At 47.7% G+C, this 19,391-nt stretch overlaps 1 long non-coding RNA gene across 1 annotated transcript in view; it reads right to left on the bottom strand.

Moving 5' to 3' along the window:
• LOC139040325 (uncharacterized) overlaps positions 1 to 19,391 on the bottom strand; it is a 52,114-nt gene that overhangs the window by 11,121 nt on the left and 21,602 nt on the right. The window lies entirely within an intron of this gene.

A 19,391-nucleotide genomic window follows, 5' to 3' on the forward strand; every position in this document is an offset into this window, starting at 1 on the left:
TGGTGATGGAAGCATAAGATGCATCCATCTCATGTGTCTTGGACTGTATGGTCTTGCTTTTTGCATTTGAAAGACAAGTGAGAAAGAGACACAATTTAAAAAGATTGCTCGCAGACAAAAAAATTGATCTACTGGTGAAAAATGGAAGATTTGCTGATTGTTATGGATATTTCACTTTGTTTGGTTTTGTTCGTTTGTTCAAGCTGAAAATAGAGATAATTTCTGACCTTCAGTCTCTTTGGGGTTCTGGTTAAAATGTATTGCTCAAGAAATGTTATGCCAGCAAAGTGGAAAGCTCAAAATTAGAAAAGAATGAACCAGAATACCACCACCTTAATACCACGTGTTCATATTCCCATGCTCCTTCAAGGCTTCCCTTTGAGTGGCCTGTCCCTTTCTCAGGGGACTGAACAAATGGAAACAGGATTGGACTGCATTTTAATCGTGGCAGAACACCGCAGGGTCCCCTGAAGGGGTTGCATGGAATTCCTGTCCCTGGAGAACTTAGACTAGAGATTGACTATGTATAAACCTGCCTGAAAGAGGGCTGGCCACTGTCCACTCTTCGAGTAATAGATTTCTAGAACATGGAGAGTCAGTGTACGTCTCTAGTTTACAGATTTGTAAATCTTCAATCCAGAGACACATGACCCTCCCAGTTCACTGGGGGTGAGGGTGGGGGTCCTTGGGGGTTCTTCAGAAATCCAAGAGTCACCTGAAGTTGTAAGCCAAAACTTGTGAAAGTAAACATGTGCATTTTCCAGGGAGAGGGTCCTCTGCTCACCAGAGAGTTGGTGTGTGATTGAAGTCTGGTTTTTTGTTTTATTGTTTTCTGTTTATTCCCAGGCCACATTGGATCGGTACATTTCTAACTTATTGTTCTGAGGCCTGGATCTGAATAAGGCTGGCTTCTGGGTCTTGGCAAATGACTGAGCTCTGCCCTACGCAGTCCTTCAGAAAGTCCTGCTGTTTCTGCTTCCAAAAGACATCTTGGAAGTGTTTTTGTCACGTGTCCCCATCTCCACCACCTAACCCCTGGCCAGGCCAGCAGCATCATCTCTCACCAGAACAAATGCAAGAGACTTCAAGCTGGTCTCCTTGGTCCCATCCTTTCCCTGCTGTAACCTAATTTTCATAGAGCGTCTTGAGTGGCTTTTTTTAAATGACGAAAATTATGTTAGAAAATTCTCCAATGAGTTTCTGACTTGCCTTTGATATAATTCAAGTTCCTCAGCATGGTTCATAAATCCCTACATAACTCATCTTCTTTCCATTTCTACAACCTCATCTGGGGCCACCTTCCCCCTCACTCTAGATCCACTAGGATCTAGCTAGGATGGACTTATTTCTGCTCTTGAACTTGCCCAGCTATTTCTCACCTCCAGGTCCACACTCATGTTGTTCTATCTTCTAGAATGCCCTTTTCTTGTCTTCACGTGGTTAGTTCCTTGCCATCACTAAGGTGGGTCTCAGCTTAAAAATATGTCCTCCACTGACCATCCTTTCTTGGCAGATTCTCATTCTCATCACATTTATTTTTCCATTATAAAGTCTTATTTATTTGTCACAATGGTTATTTTTAGAATGTATTTTATGTTTGTTTTATTTTTGTCTGTTTTCCCCTAGACTCTAAGTTCCATGGGGGCACAGGCATTGATTTTCTTCTTCAAAGGCACTTGCCCAGTCCTTAACAATATCTGCCACATAGTAAGTTGAATGGTTGGATGAATGAATGAATGAAGAAAAGAAAGAAAACCTTATGAGCATCTTCATGCCCCATCTTTGTGCATGGAATAAAGTCTCCAACCCAGTGTGCTAGGTTCTCTTGTATCCTGGGATGGCAATGATGGCCGATGGGGATTAGTTAGTGACAGTTGAGGAGGGCATGCTGAGGACAATTAGAGGCTGCCCATTAGAGAGTGTGCCTACAGTCCAAACCACCTGATACTCAAGGGCTTGGTGTGCCTGGGTTTTAATTCAAGACAATTTCTGTAGCTCGGTGGACTGGGGGAAAGGGGGTATGGGAAGGAAGGAGGGTCTTCAGATTGAGTGTAGCACTCTAAGCATTTAGAAGGAAAATTTGGGAGGTCTTCAGGGACCTTCCCTTGATAAACCTTAAAATGGTTTTTGAAGAGCAAGAGAAAGGTTTGGGTGGGGTAGGGGGTGGTGATGACCTGATATTTACCTAGGGCTCACCACAAATTGTACAAGGGTGGATGGGACAGAGGGTCACCTTGTCCTCTTCCTCTAGCCAGCCTGACAAACCCACAGACCACCCAGTGGAACCCAAGAGAATCTCCACGTTTTATTCCTAACTTCCTCCCTGCCAAAGCCTGTCAACGCTGGCTCAAATCCCCAACTCTGTCTGTCTCCCATTCCCGCTCCTACTTGTGAAAACTGAAGGACATGTTTGTACGAGGTCTAAGCCTAGCTTGGTCCAGGCTTGACATGCTCCCATCTTTGGTTCTCTCTTGAGGTGAGAGGGTTCTATAACTCAGACTCTGCCCCTTAGGGTCAAACCATCTTTGTCCTGTGGCCTGAAATCTAGTCAGGTCTGCTCAGCTCTGAAAGGAAGAATCTGTGGGCCAGTTCCTGTTAAAGTTATAACTTTATACTTAAGGAGGCAGTATAGTTCACTGGTTGAAACCATGGGCTCTTGACCCATGGGTCATGCTCTTAACTCAAACCCAGCAACTCCACTTCAGTGCAACTTCAACCAAAGTGACTTCTCCTCTCTGAACCTCAGTTTCCTATTTATAAAATGAGTACACACAGTCCTTTCTTCATAGGATTGCTCTAAGGATTAAGTGAGATAATGCCATTGGTGCTCCACCCGGTCCCTTGAAGACTTCAAGGAGCTCGAGTGTATTTCCAGTTCCCATAACCTGCATCTATGCCTGAGGGTCAGTTTATTTGTTTTTAAAATTTGGCCAAAACTGCAGAAATTTTCACTGTGTGTGTGCACGCGTGAATGTGCACACATGTACACAGGCACACAGAAGGCCAGAAGTGCTGAGGAATTACAACCCCAGGAGCAGGTTTCAGCTGGTGGCCTTGGCATCTGGTGTATAACTACCCCAGCTCCCTGACTCCTGAGGTGGATGATTCTGAAGCGTGTGTATTACGCAGTGTTCCAGAGCTTCCCCACAGGAGTAAGCTCCCACCACCCACTATGATAACTGGCTTGAGACCACACTCTTTACTGCTGCCTTCATTTCCTTGTATTATTCCCCCATTTCCTTGTCTGTGTTTGACTTCCCAAATAAACTACATGCACTGAAGTCTTGGTCTTTGGGTCTGCTTCTGGGAAAACCTACCCCAAGACAAAATTCTCAGCATAGTGCCAGGTTCTTTGAAAACCCTTAGTATTAAACAGCTCAGCTGTTATTGTTACAGGAGAAGCCTGCATGTCATCTCCGCGGGAGAGATCTCACTCCATGCCACCCAAACACCAACAAAGGGGACACACTGCGCATCAGAGTGAATAATCAGCCTGAGCCTGCCAGCAAATCCCAGTCCTGTCTGCATGTATCACCAGCCAGGCCTCCTCCATGAGCTGTGAGCTCAGAGCCTGCCTAGGGAGACCACCAAGGTGCTCTTCCCTGGCACAACACTCCAGCCTCCAGGGAGCTGACTGCAGGCCTGTGAATAAACCTGTCTCTTCAGGTGGGGCAAGGAGGCTCCCTGCCCTGCCCTGGCTGGCCAGAACAGGCCTGGCCAGTTGTTGTTACTTGGGTCCAGATGCCAATCAAAGGTGAAGCCAGGGCACTTTGTCCAAAACTTGGATTAAGAGCCTCAACTGGGCACAAGCAACTCCCATGACTCTGTCTGTACCTCTCTCTTTGCCGCTTGCCCATTTAGCATCCTTGGAAGTCACTCCCCGTAAGTTTATCTGCCATAAAGAAAATTGGGAGAGGTATCACCATCAAAGACCCTTCAGTCTTTCAGAGAGGTTGCTAACTCTACAAAGTCGAAGCCCAACCCAGCCATCCTGGATGCACGCTCTTTATTGCCTTGAAAGCCCTAAGGCTGGCTCTGGACTGAGCACATGCAGACACAGGCTCTGCAGAATCATAAGTTCTTGGCAAACTCCAGTCTCAGGTCTTATGGATTCTCCTACTGTTCATGGAAACAGAGCCACAGACTCTGAGCCAATTGGCTGGTTCCTGGCCACCGTGTGTATTTTCAACTAGGAGGGCAAGCACCGTTCCACAGAGCGAACTCCAAGACCTAGGCAAAGAATAACTCTTCTACTCCTCTATATTCTTAAGGCATCTAGGCTTTAACTCTGATTGGGCAAACACTCCTGAAACTTCCCTTTCACAGCCTGATTCCAGGTGCTCCCCACTCTTTCAGCCGCTCCCTAAAGAAGGCTCCTTGTCCATTTCTTTGACTGCTCTCCAGAGTGGTCACTCTACAGAATGAAAATGTAAATTAAACTGGATCATACTTTACTCACAGAAATTTAGCATCTATTGCATGCCCAGCAATGCTTGAAGTATCCTATGGTCGCTGAGCGAGAAGGCCCTGGAGTCAGATTGCCCAGTTTCAAATCCCTGTGCTGTCTCTTCCTTGCTCTGAAATCTCAGACAGGTTAGTTAACCTCTCTGACACAGTTTTAGAACATGGTACCCAGTTCTTTAACCTTCTCCCATTAAGAGTTGGAGACTCTGGGGCCAGCCCTGGTGGCCTAGTAGTTAGTGTGCTCCACTTCAGCAGCCCGGGTTCGATTTCCAGGCATGGACCTACACTGCTCTGTTAACAGCCATGCTATGCTGGTGGCTCCCATGCTGAAAAATAGAGGAAGATTGGCACAGATGTTAGCGCAGGGTGAATCTTCCTCAGGCAAAAAAAAAGAGTTGGAGACTATGTCCCCTTCCCTCAAGTCTGAGTGGACTTGGTACTGCTTGGACCTATTGGACCTACAGAGTTCAACAGAAGTGACCCTATGTGACTTCCAAGGATAGATCATAAGAAGTCATGCGACTCCTGCCTGGTTCTCTAAGAACACTCCCCTTTAGAGTCCTGGCCCACCATGTAAGAAAGCTGCCTGTGCTGAGACTAGCGTGCTGGAGTGGCCATGGTAGATGCTCCAGGCTGCAGTTCCAACTGAGCCCAGATTTTGGCCAACCCAGCCCGGGCACCAGGCATGGCAGGGGGGAAGCCATCTTGGAAGTGCATCCACCAGCTCAGCTGCTCCAAATCCTGGTTGTTCGGGTTACTCCAGCCATTCATGAGAGCTCAGCCGAGGCCCCAGGCATCACAGAGCAGGGAAACCTGCTCTGCTGTGCCCTGTCTGAATTCCTGATCCACAAAGTCTATCAGCTTACTAAAATGGATGTTGTTTTATGCTATTAAGTTGTGTGATAGTTTGTCACGCAGTAAGAGCTAACTAGAACATTCCCTTATCCTCAGTTCCTCATCTGTAAAATGGTGCCTGCCTTGTAGAGTTTTTAGGAGAAGTAAATGATCGCCGGGCATCTGGCATCCTCATTACCTTTGCTGTTTCATTTAATTGAAGAACATACGGGTTAAATATACTTGATGAAAATCCCCCAATTCTTTTTTGTGCAAACTGTCTCTTCTAATTAGATAAATAAGAGATATTCATGAAAAGGATGACCCCAACCTTCAGCTAAAAATAATTTGTCTGCAAGGTTGCAGAACGTTAGTAGTTCTTTAAAAGGTGCTAATAGGGATTTGGCAAACGTATTTGCGGTGGGGGGTAGTATCTGTGTGTATCTGTGTCTTCACGTTGGTTTTACATTCTCGCCATGCATAAGCTTACAAATTGGAGGAGATGGAACAAGAAGCAAAGGGATGTGCGAGGTACGTACCACACACTCACAGAAGCAATGGCGGCGGGTGGAAGACCCAAAGTGGTAACTGACACTCCCATTAGCGGGCTTCACCTTTCCCTTACAAGTCTAAATGCTTTTATTTTCTCATCCTCAGATCAATACAGCTGGCAGGTAAGTGTCTGTCTGCCGCATCAGATCAGTGAGACCCCGGCAGGTCAGAGGGCCCCAGCCCTACTCCTGGGGGACCTCAGGCCCAGCCACGACGAGCAGGTGTCTGAGATGCCGGCTGGACCACACTTGAGCATGGAGCCGTCAGCGTGCAAAATCAGATCTGATCGGGGCTGTGGAAGATAAATGAGCTGGAGTCCCCCAGCCCCAGATTTGGTCATCTCTTTATGAGCTCTGAAGGGCCTATTAGCAGCTCTGATGAGCACTGAGGGAGATGAAGTCCGCCTCGAACAACGTTAGCCAGCAGAATCAAATCACTCCCAATCCCCCCGGGAGAAGGAGACCACCTGGCTTTAAGATGCAGCGTCCTCTCGTCTCCATTGCCCAGAAGGTTTATATGAACACTCCGTGGGAGGAAAAAAAACCAGTAAGCAGTTTTTTTCCAGTAGAATTGCCTAAGAATTTCCTCATATATCTAATAGCTTCTCCTGGGGCAATTTGATGTCCCTGCTTAGACAGGTGTGCTCTCGTTTCCTCCTCTCTGAGTTCCTACTTAGGAGGGGCTGTCACCATCTCCAGAGGTCAGCTGAGCTCAGCTCCCTCATTGCCCTCTCTGAGACCTGTGCTCCACCTCAGTCAGCCTTCAGGGCACTGAGGCGTGGGGGGCATGGGGCAGGGATGGGACGTCCAGCTCTTGGCCTCTGGGAGACTGTGGACCATTAACCGTCTCCAACCAGAGTTAATGCTTCTGCCAAATGGGACAGCTGGTTCCGTTGCAATGTGGCTGTCGTGGGGAGTCAATGGAATCAGGGAATGGCGTATACAGCTGACGCAATGCTCAGTGAAGGTCCCTCCTCTTCCTTTCCTCTCAGCCAGCGTAACAGGCTGCACCTAAGGAAAGGGACGTCTGGAGGAGGAAAGCAGCTAGTCCAGGGATTTCACCAGCTTATTAGAGAGATGAAGAGGAAGATAATTAAATCTAGGACAAGATTTGGGGAGAAGGAAACACCTTCCTGAAGAAAAGAAAACTGCAGGCTAATTAATACATACATTGCCCCAACTGTGCATGTCGGGTCACATGATATAGACCAAAGACTTAGGTGTGAATCCTGACTTACCAGCCGTGTGACCATGGCCTGGTACCTCACCCTCTCTAATCCTCAGCTTCTATCTCTGTAGAATAGGAGCAATAATATTTCCTTACTATTTATTAATAACTGTAATAGTTACACTGAAAGGCTGTTGTGAGGAAAGTATGCAAAATGCCTGACAGTAGCTGACGCCTGGTTCGCGCTCCAGAAAGATCAGTAATCTTCTCCCCTCTTGTCTTGTTTCTCCCAGGACAAGTGAAGCTGTTTGCCTTCCACCCTGCTTCACACCCTTGCTTCTCACTGTGTGTCTGTCCCTTTGGAGCTTGCTTTATTCTGCACCCACTGTGGGACCGCCCTGGCCCTGGCAGCCTTCTTGCTCAATGGTCCCTCCAGCCCCCTATTATTCAGACCTACATCTGTCAGAGTCCTCCTCACATCATATGCTGTGATTGGCTGTCTGTCTGTCCCTATGTGACACAAGAGAAACTGAAGGAAGCCACTTTCAGTGGACGAATCTTTCAAAGGAGGCTCCATTCATTGAGGATGTCACATAAGACACAAGGATGACGTCTAAAGTGCTCCTGTTATGACATAAAGAATGAAGAAGGACCATCTTTGCCAAAAGTCAAGAGGAGAGAACTTCTTCAGGCAGAAGGAATAGGATATGCAAAGATCCTGAGGCAGGGAAGAATGGGAGTGCTTCTTGGAGCTGAAAACAAGTTATGGCCCCTGGAGTGGAATGAAGGGTAAGGAGGACCATGTATGGTCAACAGGATGAAGGAGGCGGGAAGCGGATTACAGGGATCTGTAGGACAAAGTAAGGTATTTAGATTCGAGGTTGGCAAACTGTGGCCTGAGACTGGCCCGCTGTCTGTTTTTATAAAGAAAGTTCTATTAGAACACAGCCACATCCATCCATATACATATCGTCTATGGCTGCTTTCAAGCTACAAGGGCAGAGTTGAGTAGTCGCAATAAACACGTCATAGCTCACAATCGTAAAATATATACTATCTGGCCCTTGACAGAAAAAGTTTGCTGACCCCTCACTTAGATTACACAAAAGGAAGGCAGTTTGAAGAGTTTTTACCTGAGGGGGGATGTGATCTGGTCAGACACTCAGAACGGCGCCTGGAGCAGACTAGGTTCTCGAATGAGCTTGTTGAGGGAGTGAGTGGATGCTTGGACGAATAACGTTTCATTATCCACAACCATGTGATATTATCCCCTCTGGTAGCACAGATAATCGGGTGTGCACAGGACGGAGCAGGCGCCTCTCATCAGGCCAGGAAGACCACGTTTTTCACAGTGCTCACAGCTGACAGATACTTAGAAAATTGAATGTTTTATGCAGCTTCAGATTGGAAATAGCAGTATGGTTTTCACCACAGGGAACCCTCTTAATGTAAATCCAACCCAATTACACATACGCAGGCAGGCACCGAATTTGAAGCTAGACTGAGTTTAGCCCAGCAGCAAATGAGGCCCGGCTCAGAGAGGGAAGGAGGTCTCCTGGGGAGGGTGCTGGAGCTGAGGAAGGCACCTCCACCCCGGGGGCCGCTGCATGTGACTCATGTGTGGAGGGTGCTGGGTGGCTCACAGAGCCCCAAAGAAAAAGGATCAAGTGGCTTATGCAAATGCACAGCAGGCCTCTCTCTGCAATTGCAAAATCATGAATAGGGGAAATTGCTTGGAAACCATAAATAACTTTTGGTCCCCCAGGGCCATTCCTCTGGCCAGTTACAGATGACCAAAGCCTTAGAGAAAGTTAGAGACTGGGACTTTTTTTTTTCTAAATCAATGACAGCAAGCTTTGTGAGGTACATGCAAGATGAGACGTGTAAGAATGATGGGTGTTCTCATGCCGAAGGAGATTGGACACAAGAATTGGGTAAATTAAACATTCGTGTTGCAGCCAGGCTCCCTAGATGGGTCGTGCCTCTCTGAGTGCTGCAGGGGCTCCATTCAACCCTCCCCATCCTGAAACATAGACACGGGGGCCCTCGCTCCGCCTGCTAAGTATTCAGGAGCCCCCTGTGCTCTTAGGAGCTATATTAGTCTGCTAGGGCTGCCATATTAAACTACCACAAACTGAGTGGCTTAAACAGAAATTTATTTTCTCACAGTTCTGGAAGTTGAAACTCAAATTGCAGGCAGGGCCGTGCTTTCTCTCTAGACCCTACAGGAGGATCTTCCTTCTCTCTTCCAGGTTTCTGCTGGCGGCTGGTATTCTTTGATGTTTCTTGGTTTGTGGCTGCACCCCTCTAATCTCTACCTTCGTTGTCACATGGCCTTCTCCCTGTGACTCTCTGTGTCCAAGTTTCCTTCTTCGTATGAGGATACCCCTCATTGGGTTAGGGTCCACTCTAAGCCAGTATGGCTTCATCTGAACTTGATTACATCTTCAAAGACCTTATTTCCCTGGAAGGTCACATGCACAAGTACCAGTGGTGAGGATTTGAACACATCTTTTTGAGGGATGCAATTCTACCCAGGACAGATTGAGCCGTAGGTAGAGGTCTTGTGGAAGGAAGAACCTACTCATGGCATGGATTAGGCATTATTCTTACTGGCTAGAAAGAGTACCTGGACAAGGTAGTCACGTTCCCACTGTGTGAAGGCTCTGGGCTTGGGTAATCTCAAGTGTCAGGCAGACCAGACCAGCGCATGGGAGGGGGGACCTCCAGCCCAACACACGTGTTGGGCACCCGAATCACCCCCTCCCAGAGGCCCTTTTCTCAGCCCTCCCTCCCAGTGCCTCCCCAGACAGACAGCTCACTATCTTTTGCCGACTCTGGGTCTTCCACACTCAGACTCTGCCCTCTGCTCTCCTGTCCTCCCCAGCCTAGCTGCCCTCACCCACATCAAAGGCCAATTCTTAGTTTTCCTTCTGTAGCCTTTGGTGGCCCATGGAAGAGCCACATGATGCTCAAAGCATGAGCCCAAATGGGCTCCCCTTCATCAAAGGTGGAAAGGGCTCCATCTTTTTTTATAAAGACATAATAAAAATAATAATAAACACCAACTGATCCACCTTCCTGAAGTAAAGATGTTTTTCTTCCATCTTGGGGGAGGCATCTTTCTGCCCAAGACACATTCATTGACAATTTCTAATTCAGCAAAGAAAAAATTGATAGAGAGTCACAGTAATGAAGGTGGGAAGTTCCTGCGCGCCTGCAAACCCTCGACAAGCAGCGTGGTCGGCACCTAAGCTCAGAAACATACTACAGACAAGCAGCTCCAGCAAAGCCCTGTAATCTAATTTCAAATGGAAACTTCCATTCAGAACCAACGGATTGGAAAGAGTGAAGACCGTCTGCATCAGCATGTCTCAAACTGAAATGAGCACACAGATCACCTGGGGACCCTGTTGAAATTCAGATTCTGATTCAGTGGGTGTGGGCTGGGGCCTGAGAGTCTGCTTTTCTCACAAATTCCTGGATGATGCTGGTGAGTCTTGTCCCCCAACCATACCTTGAATATCAAGGGTCTACACGAGCCCCTTGGAAAGAGATGACCCTTTTTATCATTGCTCACCCTGAAGCGTATGTGTTCAAGCCATCAGACAGCCAAATGTAACTCTGGTCCCTCTTGGCCAATACAGAAAATCATCCAAGAAAGATGAAAACGCACTCCTCGCCCCCATGGGATTCTAGAAAGCTACCATGATCTTGAACGACAAGTAAGGGCTTGTAAATATGTGTCTGTTTTCCTAAATTGACATGCATGCCAACCAAGTTTCTACAACTACATATGTCTTTATAAAATCCTATGGTTCTAAGAGAAATACAGATTTTGTAATTTCACAATGACCCTGATTATGGCAGGAAGTGGGAAAAAAGGTTTCATAACGAGGTTTGTATACAAGCAGTTGCATTGAACCCTCACTATAATCCAACAGGAAAGGTGGAAGAAACTGAAGCCCAGGGAAGCTAAATCCAAAACTGGCTCTAAGCACTGCCATAATTTCACAGTGGCCCTGGTGGTGTCCGTTGATTGGGTCCTCGTTGGTTTTCCTTCCTTGGTGCTCAGGCTTGATTTCTCCTTGTGAGTACCCAGTGCAGAGTCAGAAGCAAGTTTGCGTACCCACTCTCCCTGAACTTCAGCTTGCTTACATTAGAAGTGAAAATATCTGTAGGGTTCACTTCACAGAACTGATGGAGAATCAACTTTAGGGAAATTGTCCTGCATGGACCCCACACAAAGGGGACCCTTAATGCCTATTCCTTTCCCTCTACCCCACCACAGAGGCAAAAGGAAGGAAAGGACAGGACTCCGAAATCACTGTTCCTGGGGTCCCAGAAATCCACTGCCCAGTCATTTCCTGCCTGTGCTAACTTCCTCCCCATGGTGCCCAGTTACAAGGCTTCTCGCCCATGACAGCCGGGCAGGGCGTGGCCAGGGCTGAAATGAAATCGTGACTAACTTCTGAATAAACCACGGGGATGCCCGGATTAGGATCTCTGCCCCCATCCCATAACTTCCTGACCTTTTCTGAGTGGGGATAGAGGGGAAATCATGGTAGAGGGGAAACACACACGGAAGGAGTGACTTAAGTGGATCTGGGTTATCTGAAAGTGCCAATTATTTCTAAACCTGCACATGGTATAGTTTACTGGTGAATGCCTCAGCTCCAGAACCTGGCTTGGAATCTGGTTCTAACTTTCCCAGTGTACAACCTGGGCCACAGTACTTAGCCTTTCTGTACTCAGTTTCCTCATCTATAAACTTCATAAAGTAATTGTAAAAGACACATGAAATAACCCACGTACTCCACTGACCTAAGTCTCTGTCTCGTAGTACACTCTCAGAAAATAATAGCAATTGCTATTATATTTATTTCATTATTATCATGGGCAGTTCTCCCTGCCAATATAGTTTAGACCTTTTCCCCATAACTCTTGTCTTTTCACAGTCTGGGTTTAGAAAATCAGACACTGTTAGACACTATGGTTTTCTTTGTTTTTCTTCTTTCTCCCAATAAATATAGAATCCCAGCATTGTCTTTCAGTTTTTTCTTGGGGGGGGGGGTTGTATTTTGTATTTATGTTAACTTGGCAAAAGACAAGTCTTAAATTTTTTCAGTTTTATTGAGATATGATTGACATATAACATTGTATAAGCTCAAGGTATACAACACAAGGATTTGATATATGTATACCCAGAGCTTTCAAATGGAATATCCACTGGAAATAAACTCCCTTGAACTCTGGAATAAGTTAATCTTGAACAAAATAACAAGCAAGTCTGACCTGAAATGCTAAATCTTACAGGCAGGTGGTATGTCCCAAGCACACGGTAGAAGATACTGAGGTCTTACTTTGGCTCAATGGGAAAAAATTTTTAAAAAGTAATTAGCTGGTGATGTCCAATATGGCTACAAAAACGGGAAATTGGCAAGAAAGGAAACGTGTTACTCATTTTGCTTTCCACGTCGTGTAGACGACAGAGCACCAGGCTTGAAGACAAGAGTTGATTCAAATCCTGACTTTGCCCCTTCATGGATGGTGTGGTTTTCAACAAGCTACCTGACATTCCAGGTCTCAATTCCTCATTTTTATGACTGGGGGCTGTCTGAATACTCTATGAGAATAATGTACATAATTTAATTTTTACACAGAATAAGAACTAATGGTATCTCTCCATCTCTCTCCTTCCTTCTCCATCCCTCTTTCTCTCTCACTCCTTCTTTCTCTTTCCCTTTATACTTTCTTAACACTGGCTAGTCCCCATCCTCTCTCCTCTGCTTTCTCTGATGGCCCATCCCCATACAATTTCCACTTGAACAGGAATATTTCAGCCCTTCGGCCAGAGCTCACGTGTTGACTCCCAGTTGTGAACCTACAAGATCAGGGAGTCTTATCACATTGCTGGTCCCATGCCCTAGGCAGCCTTACACAAAATAAAGTAACGGTGGTAAAGCTTAACCCCTCAAAGTCTCTGCTAGCTATTCTGAAAAACAGATAGACCATCCAATCACCATCATTGATTGATTAAGCTCCTCTTGCCATTCCAGCTCTGTTTTAGGCATTAGAGATAGAGAAATAAATGAGATCTTGTGCTGGATATGCCAAGTAACTAAATTACCCTAGAGGCTGAAGGCAGGATTCCTAGAGGAGGTCACAGCTGAACTGGGTCTTCAAATTTATTTGAGCAGAGCAGGGATTGTACACAAAAGGCACGAGGACTCCCAAGCGTATATGCATAGAATCCCAGAGGTGTGTGCGTTCCAGTACCGCCCCTTGGAGTGCCTTCTCCCCACTCCCAAGACCATCCTGGCCCTCACTCCTACCCCGTTTCCTAGAATACCCTCTCTGCCTCCATCCCATGATCCAGGCTTACGTCTCTCACCCCTGGTCACCTCTCCCAGCACGAGTTATTAAGCCTGTGTCCCAGGTTCTCTGACCTAACTGCTACGTAATCCACCAACCCAGTCCAGCGAATTTCAAAAAGTAACCCAAAGGGAACATCCACATCAGAATCACCAGAGGAGCTTATTAAAATGCGGTGGCTGGGCTCCCCCCATGATTTACTGAGTCAGAACAGCAGGGAGGAGACCACAGGGGTCGACATTTTCACAAGATCTCCCAGCAACTCCGCTGCACACCCAAGATTAAAAACTGCAGACCTCATCCTTGCTAAGGTTACACTGGTTGATAACAGCTTATCCTTCTTGGGAATTTACTGAGCACCCGCTATAAGCAGCCATTCTCTGAGAAATGTTCACATACATCATCTCTGTAAAAGTGACCGTGCCATTAATTTGTGCCCTGGTTTGAGCCAGGTTCAAGTATCATTACATTTAATTCTCCCAACAATTGCATTGACAACGGCCGTCAATAACAATGAACTCTATCCATCGTCTCTTCCTCCTAAATAGTTTCAAGCTGGGAAGCCACACAAATAGCTCTGGTGAGTGCATATCTTTGTGCCACAGAGACTGACCATGTGGATCCATCCAGTCTGGACAAAGAGTAGAGAAGAAGGGAAGCCACACACAGTGACGTGGGCTGGGTGGGCTCAAGGTCTCAGACATTGCCCCTTGAACTTTCATTTCAGCCTGTGGGCCCGAGTCTTTGACAAAAATGAAATAGTCAGATAATGGCAGGGGATATTCTTAGCAACCCTCTGCCCGTGCACTTCAGGTGTGGGGTGTCTGGTGCAGGGTTCTTGAGAAAGAGGGACTTGCGTTTAAAACAAGGCTCCGTCATTGCTTAGCTGTGAGACACTGAGTGAGTCCGGTGAGATCTGGATGGTACAGGATCTACCCCAAAGGGTTTTAGGAAGATTCACAGATAATACCTGCAACGTGCCCAGCAGACTCCAGGGTTTCAATAGGAAGATGATGGTGGGTCCACGGCCCCTCACTCACTTCCAGCCACTTTCCACCTGTGCTCAGAGAATCCCCACACTGAGACCCCCTCCATCCACTTGCAGACCCCAATCCTCTGCTTTCTCTTCTCTTTGTTTTCCCCTGAAGCTCAGACTTGCTCAGCAGGAAGGTGAACTGCCAGACAAGAGGTCCTCATCGCTTGGGGATCAGCATGAGCTGAGAGAAATCCCAGAGGAGTGCCAGCACAGCACTAAGTGGGCCTCAAGCCCTGGAGACGGAATGAGGTGCGATGGGGAACCAACTCTCACTAACCAGCTGCCTTCCGCCTGCCTTTATAGAAACTGCGCCTCGCCAACATTGACAAGAGAGTTGAGTATGAGTGAGTGGGTTGGAGAGAGTTGCAGCTGTTTCCAGTGGGGATGGGAGAGCCTGGCTGAGCTGGAAGTGGAGCTGAGAGATGTGCCAGGAGGGGAAAAAGAGCTCCTGGCATTTGCCAAGAAAGTACGCTCTCCCATCCCCAAGCCCCCAACATATACACACACTCCTGCCCACCATCAGGGGGGCCCTCATCCCAGATGGCAGGGACCCTGTTGCACCTCGTTTACCATTCTAATCAGCTCAAAGAATAGTCATTGAAAGAATGAGTGAATCTAAAGAAACAAAAAGACCCCCATCCTTGATTTTAGAAGGAGTCTCCCAATTCTGAAATTTCAGACGGGAGTGGCATTCTCACACCTTGTAGGGGAAAGAAAAGAGTGTTGATGCCTGAGTACCAAGCCCTCCACTAGGAGACTTACATTCTTTCATTTCATCTCTTCCTAGATGCTCTGTGAGGTGCATATCCCACCTCCATTTTACCCAGAAGAGCCTGACCTGATTCAGAGAGGTTAAGTGGCTTGCCCAATATCACACAGAAATAACAGGCAGAGTTGAGTTACAGATCCATGATGCTGTCACTCCAGTGCTGGTACTCTTCCCACCACACCACCTCAGGGCGCTGGAGACCCTTATGAACATCTTACCAGTCAGGGGATACATTTGGCTCTTCTCATCTATTTATACCTTAGAGGGAATTAAAAGGATTTTTGTTTGTCTTTGTGTTATCAGACCATTTTCACCTAGATAAACCTTACATCAGCTCTATCCAGTAGAAGTAGAGTGCCAGCCAGATATGCAAGTTTACACTTCCTCTTAGCCACATTTAAAAAAAGGCAAATAGAAACAGATGAAATCAATTTTAATAATATATTGTATTTAACCCAATATGTGCAAAATATTGTTATTTCAACATGTAACGAACATTGGAAATTCTTAGTGAGATAATTAACGTTACTGACTTCATCCTAGGTCTTTTAAATCCATTGTGTACTTTACACTCACAGCACATCTTGAGTTGAACCACTTTTCAAGCGTTCCATGGGCACCAGTGCCTAGTGGCTGCCATGTTGGACAGAGAACCCCTACATAGAGAAGACTCAGATCGGTCAGCGTGAGGACAGAACAGAGAATAGCAAGGAGCCTACAGCACCGCCCCTGGAGTTCTGGCCTAGTGGACTCTGCCACAGGCGGCCTTGGGTGGCTAGAGAGAAGCCTAGCAGGGTGTCCCTCAACTACAAGCTCCTGCTCTTTATATTCCTGGGAGAGGATCAGAAAGACCCCTGAGACAGCAGGTTGCAGGGCCACCAGTTCCCCACTGGAGTCTAATCAACACAAGAGGCCTGTAATCCTGGCCTCCCCTGGGAGGGCTCGGCTTGTCCCTGTGTGCCATCCCTGCCTCTCCTTCTTCGGGTCTGGGAATCGAGAAGCTCCCCAGGAATCCAGCTATCTGGGTTGTCAAGTGGCCCAGACCAGCAGGAGGGGCTGGGAACAGGGGATCCTGGGCCAAAGCCAGCAAGTCAAGAATGCCTTCCGCACCCCCCACCCCCCGTCAGGCACAGCCCTCACTGCTGGGACTCCTGACAAAGCTCAGCAACAATGTTTGACCCCCTTCCATTTTGGAAGCTTTTACTCACTCATATCTCGGGTTTGGCTATGCCTCCCTTTCGAGCGTCCACAGCAAGTGTAGAAACCTGCAAGGGCAAACCACACTTGGCTGATGAGCCTGGAACTGCTCGTCTCTTTGTTAGAGAGAGGAAGAGCCTAATGCTCATTTGTTGCGCTGCCATCCACCCCCACCAGGCACCTGGCAGCTAACAGATTAATAACAGCCACTGGATTCTGTTTCCTGAGCACTTACTACAGTCCAGGCCCTGAGCAAAGTCCTTGACATGGATTGTCTCACTTAATCCATTCTCCACACAGCAGCCTGAGTGAGCTCTTTGAAACTGAAAACTGATCATACAAGCCCCTCCATTAAAGCACTTCCATGAATTCCCAGCGCGCTTGAATAAAGACCCAAATCCTCAGCATGGCCTCAGAGACCATCCAGGCCCCTGCAGGCCTCTGCAGCCCGGCCTGGCCCACTCTCCCTCTTCTCTCTGCACTCCAACAATCATCATCGCCAGCTGGCAGGGGACTTGGCAGGGCCTGTGAAAACTTGTGCTTGCTTTGAGACAGTGGCAGAAGTTTGTGGGCTGTCTCTGATATTGACTGGCTGTCCCCACCTCCTTGGTTGTCATCCAGGGTGGAAAACACGAAACGGCCAATTATTATTCACTGTGACTTCACACACTGCGCACCAGCGCAGACACACGCCCAGAACACTGCTCTTTCAGCTTTCAAGCTTCTTCAATGCTGCTCATACTGTAGCTTGCCAGAAATTCCCAGTGGATTCTCCCAATTAGTATCGTCCCCATGTATAGGCAGCATCACTGCCTTGCTGGCCCACAGAAGAGCTCATCCCTCTAAATTAAAGGGGAGCTTGCTGCCTGGGCCCCAGAGGCAGCTTGCCCTGGAGGAAATGCAATGATGCCCCTCTCAACCTACGCAGAAAATGCTTTCACTTCCCCTGTCTCATTTCACCCTCCACCAGCCTCAAGAGACAGCCAAGTCAGTCCATAGTCAATTATTATGACCATTTAACAGATGAGAAGACTGAAGCTCAGAGACGTGAAGCAACTTGCTCAAGGTCATATAGTCAAGAAGCAACAGAATTGTGCTTTGAACATGTGTCAGTCTTTGAAAGACAGGTTGGATCTGGGATAGAGAGGCTCTGCTGGAGGGGTGAGCCTGTCTTCCTGGGCCCTGCCCTCCTGGAGAGCTGCAGGGGCTGTCGGGACCAGAGGCTGAGGGTTTGCTTCCAACGTTTGCTCAATATGAGAGAGCAGGCTCAACCTTTCTCCCGGCAGCTCTATACTGCCCGGTAGGGTTCTTAACTCTGTCTTCTATGCCCCAAGTGTTGAGTTTAGTGTCCTCACTCTCCCACTAAAGAACTCCAGGCTACATGAGGATACCTGACTGAGCCACTGAAAAGAAAGGTGACTTCCAATGTCAGTCCCTCAGAGGCCCCCAAGGCCATAACTAAGAGCCATCCTCTCCATCTTCAAGACATTTCCAACCTAACTCTCTCTCCATGCCTTTGCCCAGCGCCCTACTCCAGACTGTAGCATCTTTCCCCTGGGCTAGGGCCCCAGGCCCTCCCCGGCCTCCCTACCTCCAGCCTCACCACTCTCAGCCCACCCTGGCCCCTCCATGCAGAGCTGGGACCACGTGCACGGTCAAAGCCGTGGCTGCAGCACAGCATGGTAGCTGAGGCCTCCCGTGCTGGCCTCCTAGGATCTGGCTCTGGGTCTCTGCTCCACCATGTACTCATTGACAGAATTACATTTTGGGACTCAGTTTCTTTGTCTATTAATTGAGAATAACTCTCTCTATTTTTTCTAATTAGAGTGGTTATAAGAATTTAATGAGTTAATAAGTCCGTAGAATAATGTCAGGTACTTAACCTATACTATTTTTTAATCTCCCTTTCTAAAGCCTCAGGGGCCGTTACTAGGCTCATTGCTGCAGAAACTGCTCTCGATGATTGCGCCTCGCGCCCCCTTCCCACCTTCCCTCTCCTCTCCAGCTCACGTGTCAAAACTGAGCCCTCGTAACTGAATTGACCTGCTCCACCCAGCCTCTGATGATTGCGAACAGAGCTGTGACCATCTGCCTGGGGTTCTCATGCCGGGACTCCCCTATTTGCTGTTTCTCAGATTATTCCCCTCAAGACCACTAATGCTGGGCCCACAGCCTTGTGTACGCCATGCCCAGGATCCTGAGACCCCAGACCCCACTTCTCTACCTGGGGGAGGAAACTGCCCAAGCTTTTGCCCTGCGTTCACTCTCCATCCCCTATGGCCCTGTTTCTCCATGTCTTCCTCTGACCACCCAAGGACTGGTGGAAAATGCAGATTCCTGGCCCCATCCCAGGATGTTACATTTTTAACAAACTCACCAGGCAATCCCAAGTCCATGAAGTCTGAGAGCCACTGATCCCCAAGCCCTTGTCACATGACACAGCGTGATGAACTTGGGGGCTGAGTCTGATCTGCTACATCCTTATCTTCCCACATGCCTGTAAAATCACACTTGAGTCCTCTGCCCCGGAGCCCTCTTCTCCTCTGTCGTCTGGGGAATGTCTGTCCTTCCTCCCAGGTGTGGCTCCCTTGCCATCTCCACTAGGAAGCCTCTTCAGCTTCACAAAGCTGAGCTGCTCGTGCCTTCCTCTGTGTTTTTAACAGCAATTTGTTTATCATTGCATGATGTGGCCCAACTTCCTCATTGGGCCTGGGGATCTGGAACCATCCAGGGAGGGTCTTCTTCTACTTTAGATCAGAGGGGAGGGTTGGAAGAGGACCAAATAATGGCCTGAACAGAAGGTGGCCCTTTCTGAGCAGCCACTGTGCATATTTGCATTCATTGATGGTTTCCATCCTTCTTATAGATAAGAAGTGAGTGTTGTCAATCAGAGTTTACCGGTGAGGAGACAGGGGCTTGCAAAATCATAATGTGGAAACTGTGCTGCTGAAAATGGCGGGGTCGGGTCTCGACCTCAGCTCCATACCTGCAGAGACT

Source organism: Equus asinus, chromosome 15, assembly GCF_041296235.1.
Source record: "Equus asinus isolate D_3611 breed Donkey chromosome 15, EquAss-T2T_v2, whole genome shotgun sequence".
Lineage (NCBI taxonomy): Eukaryota > Metazoa > Chordata > Mammalia > Perissodactyla > Equidae > Equus > Equus asinus.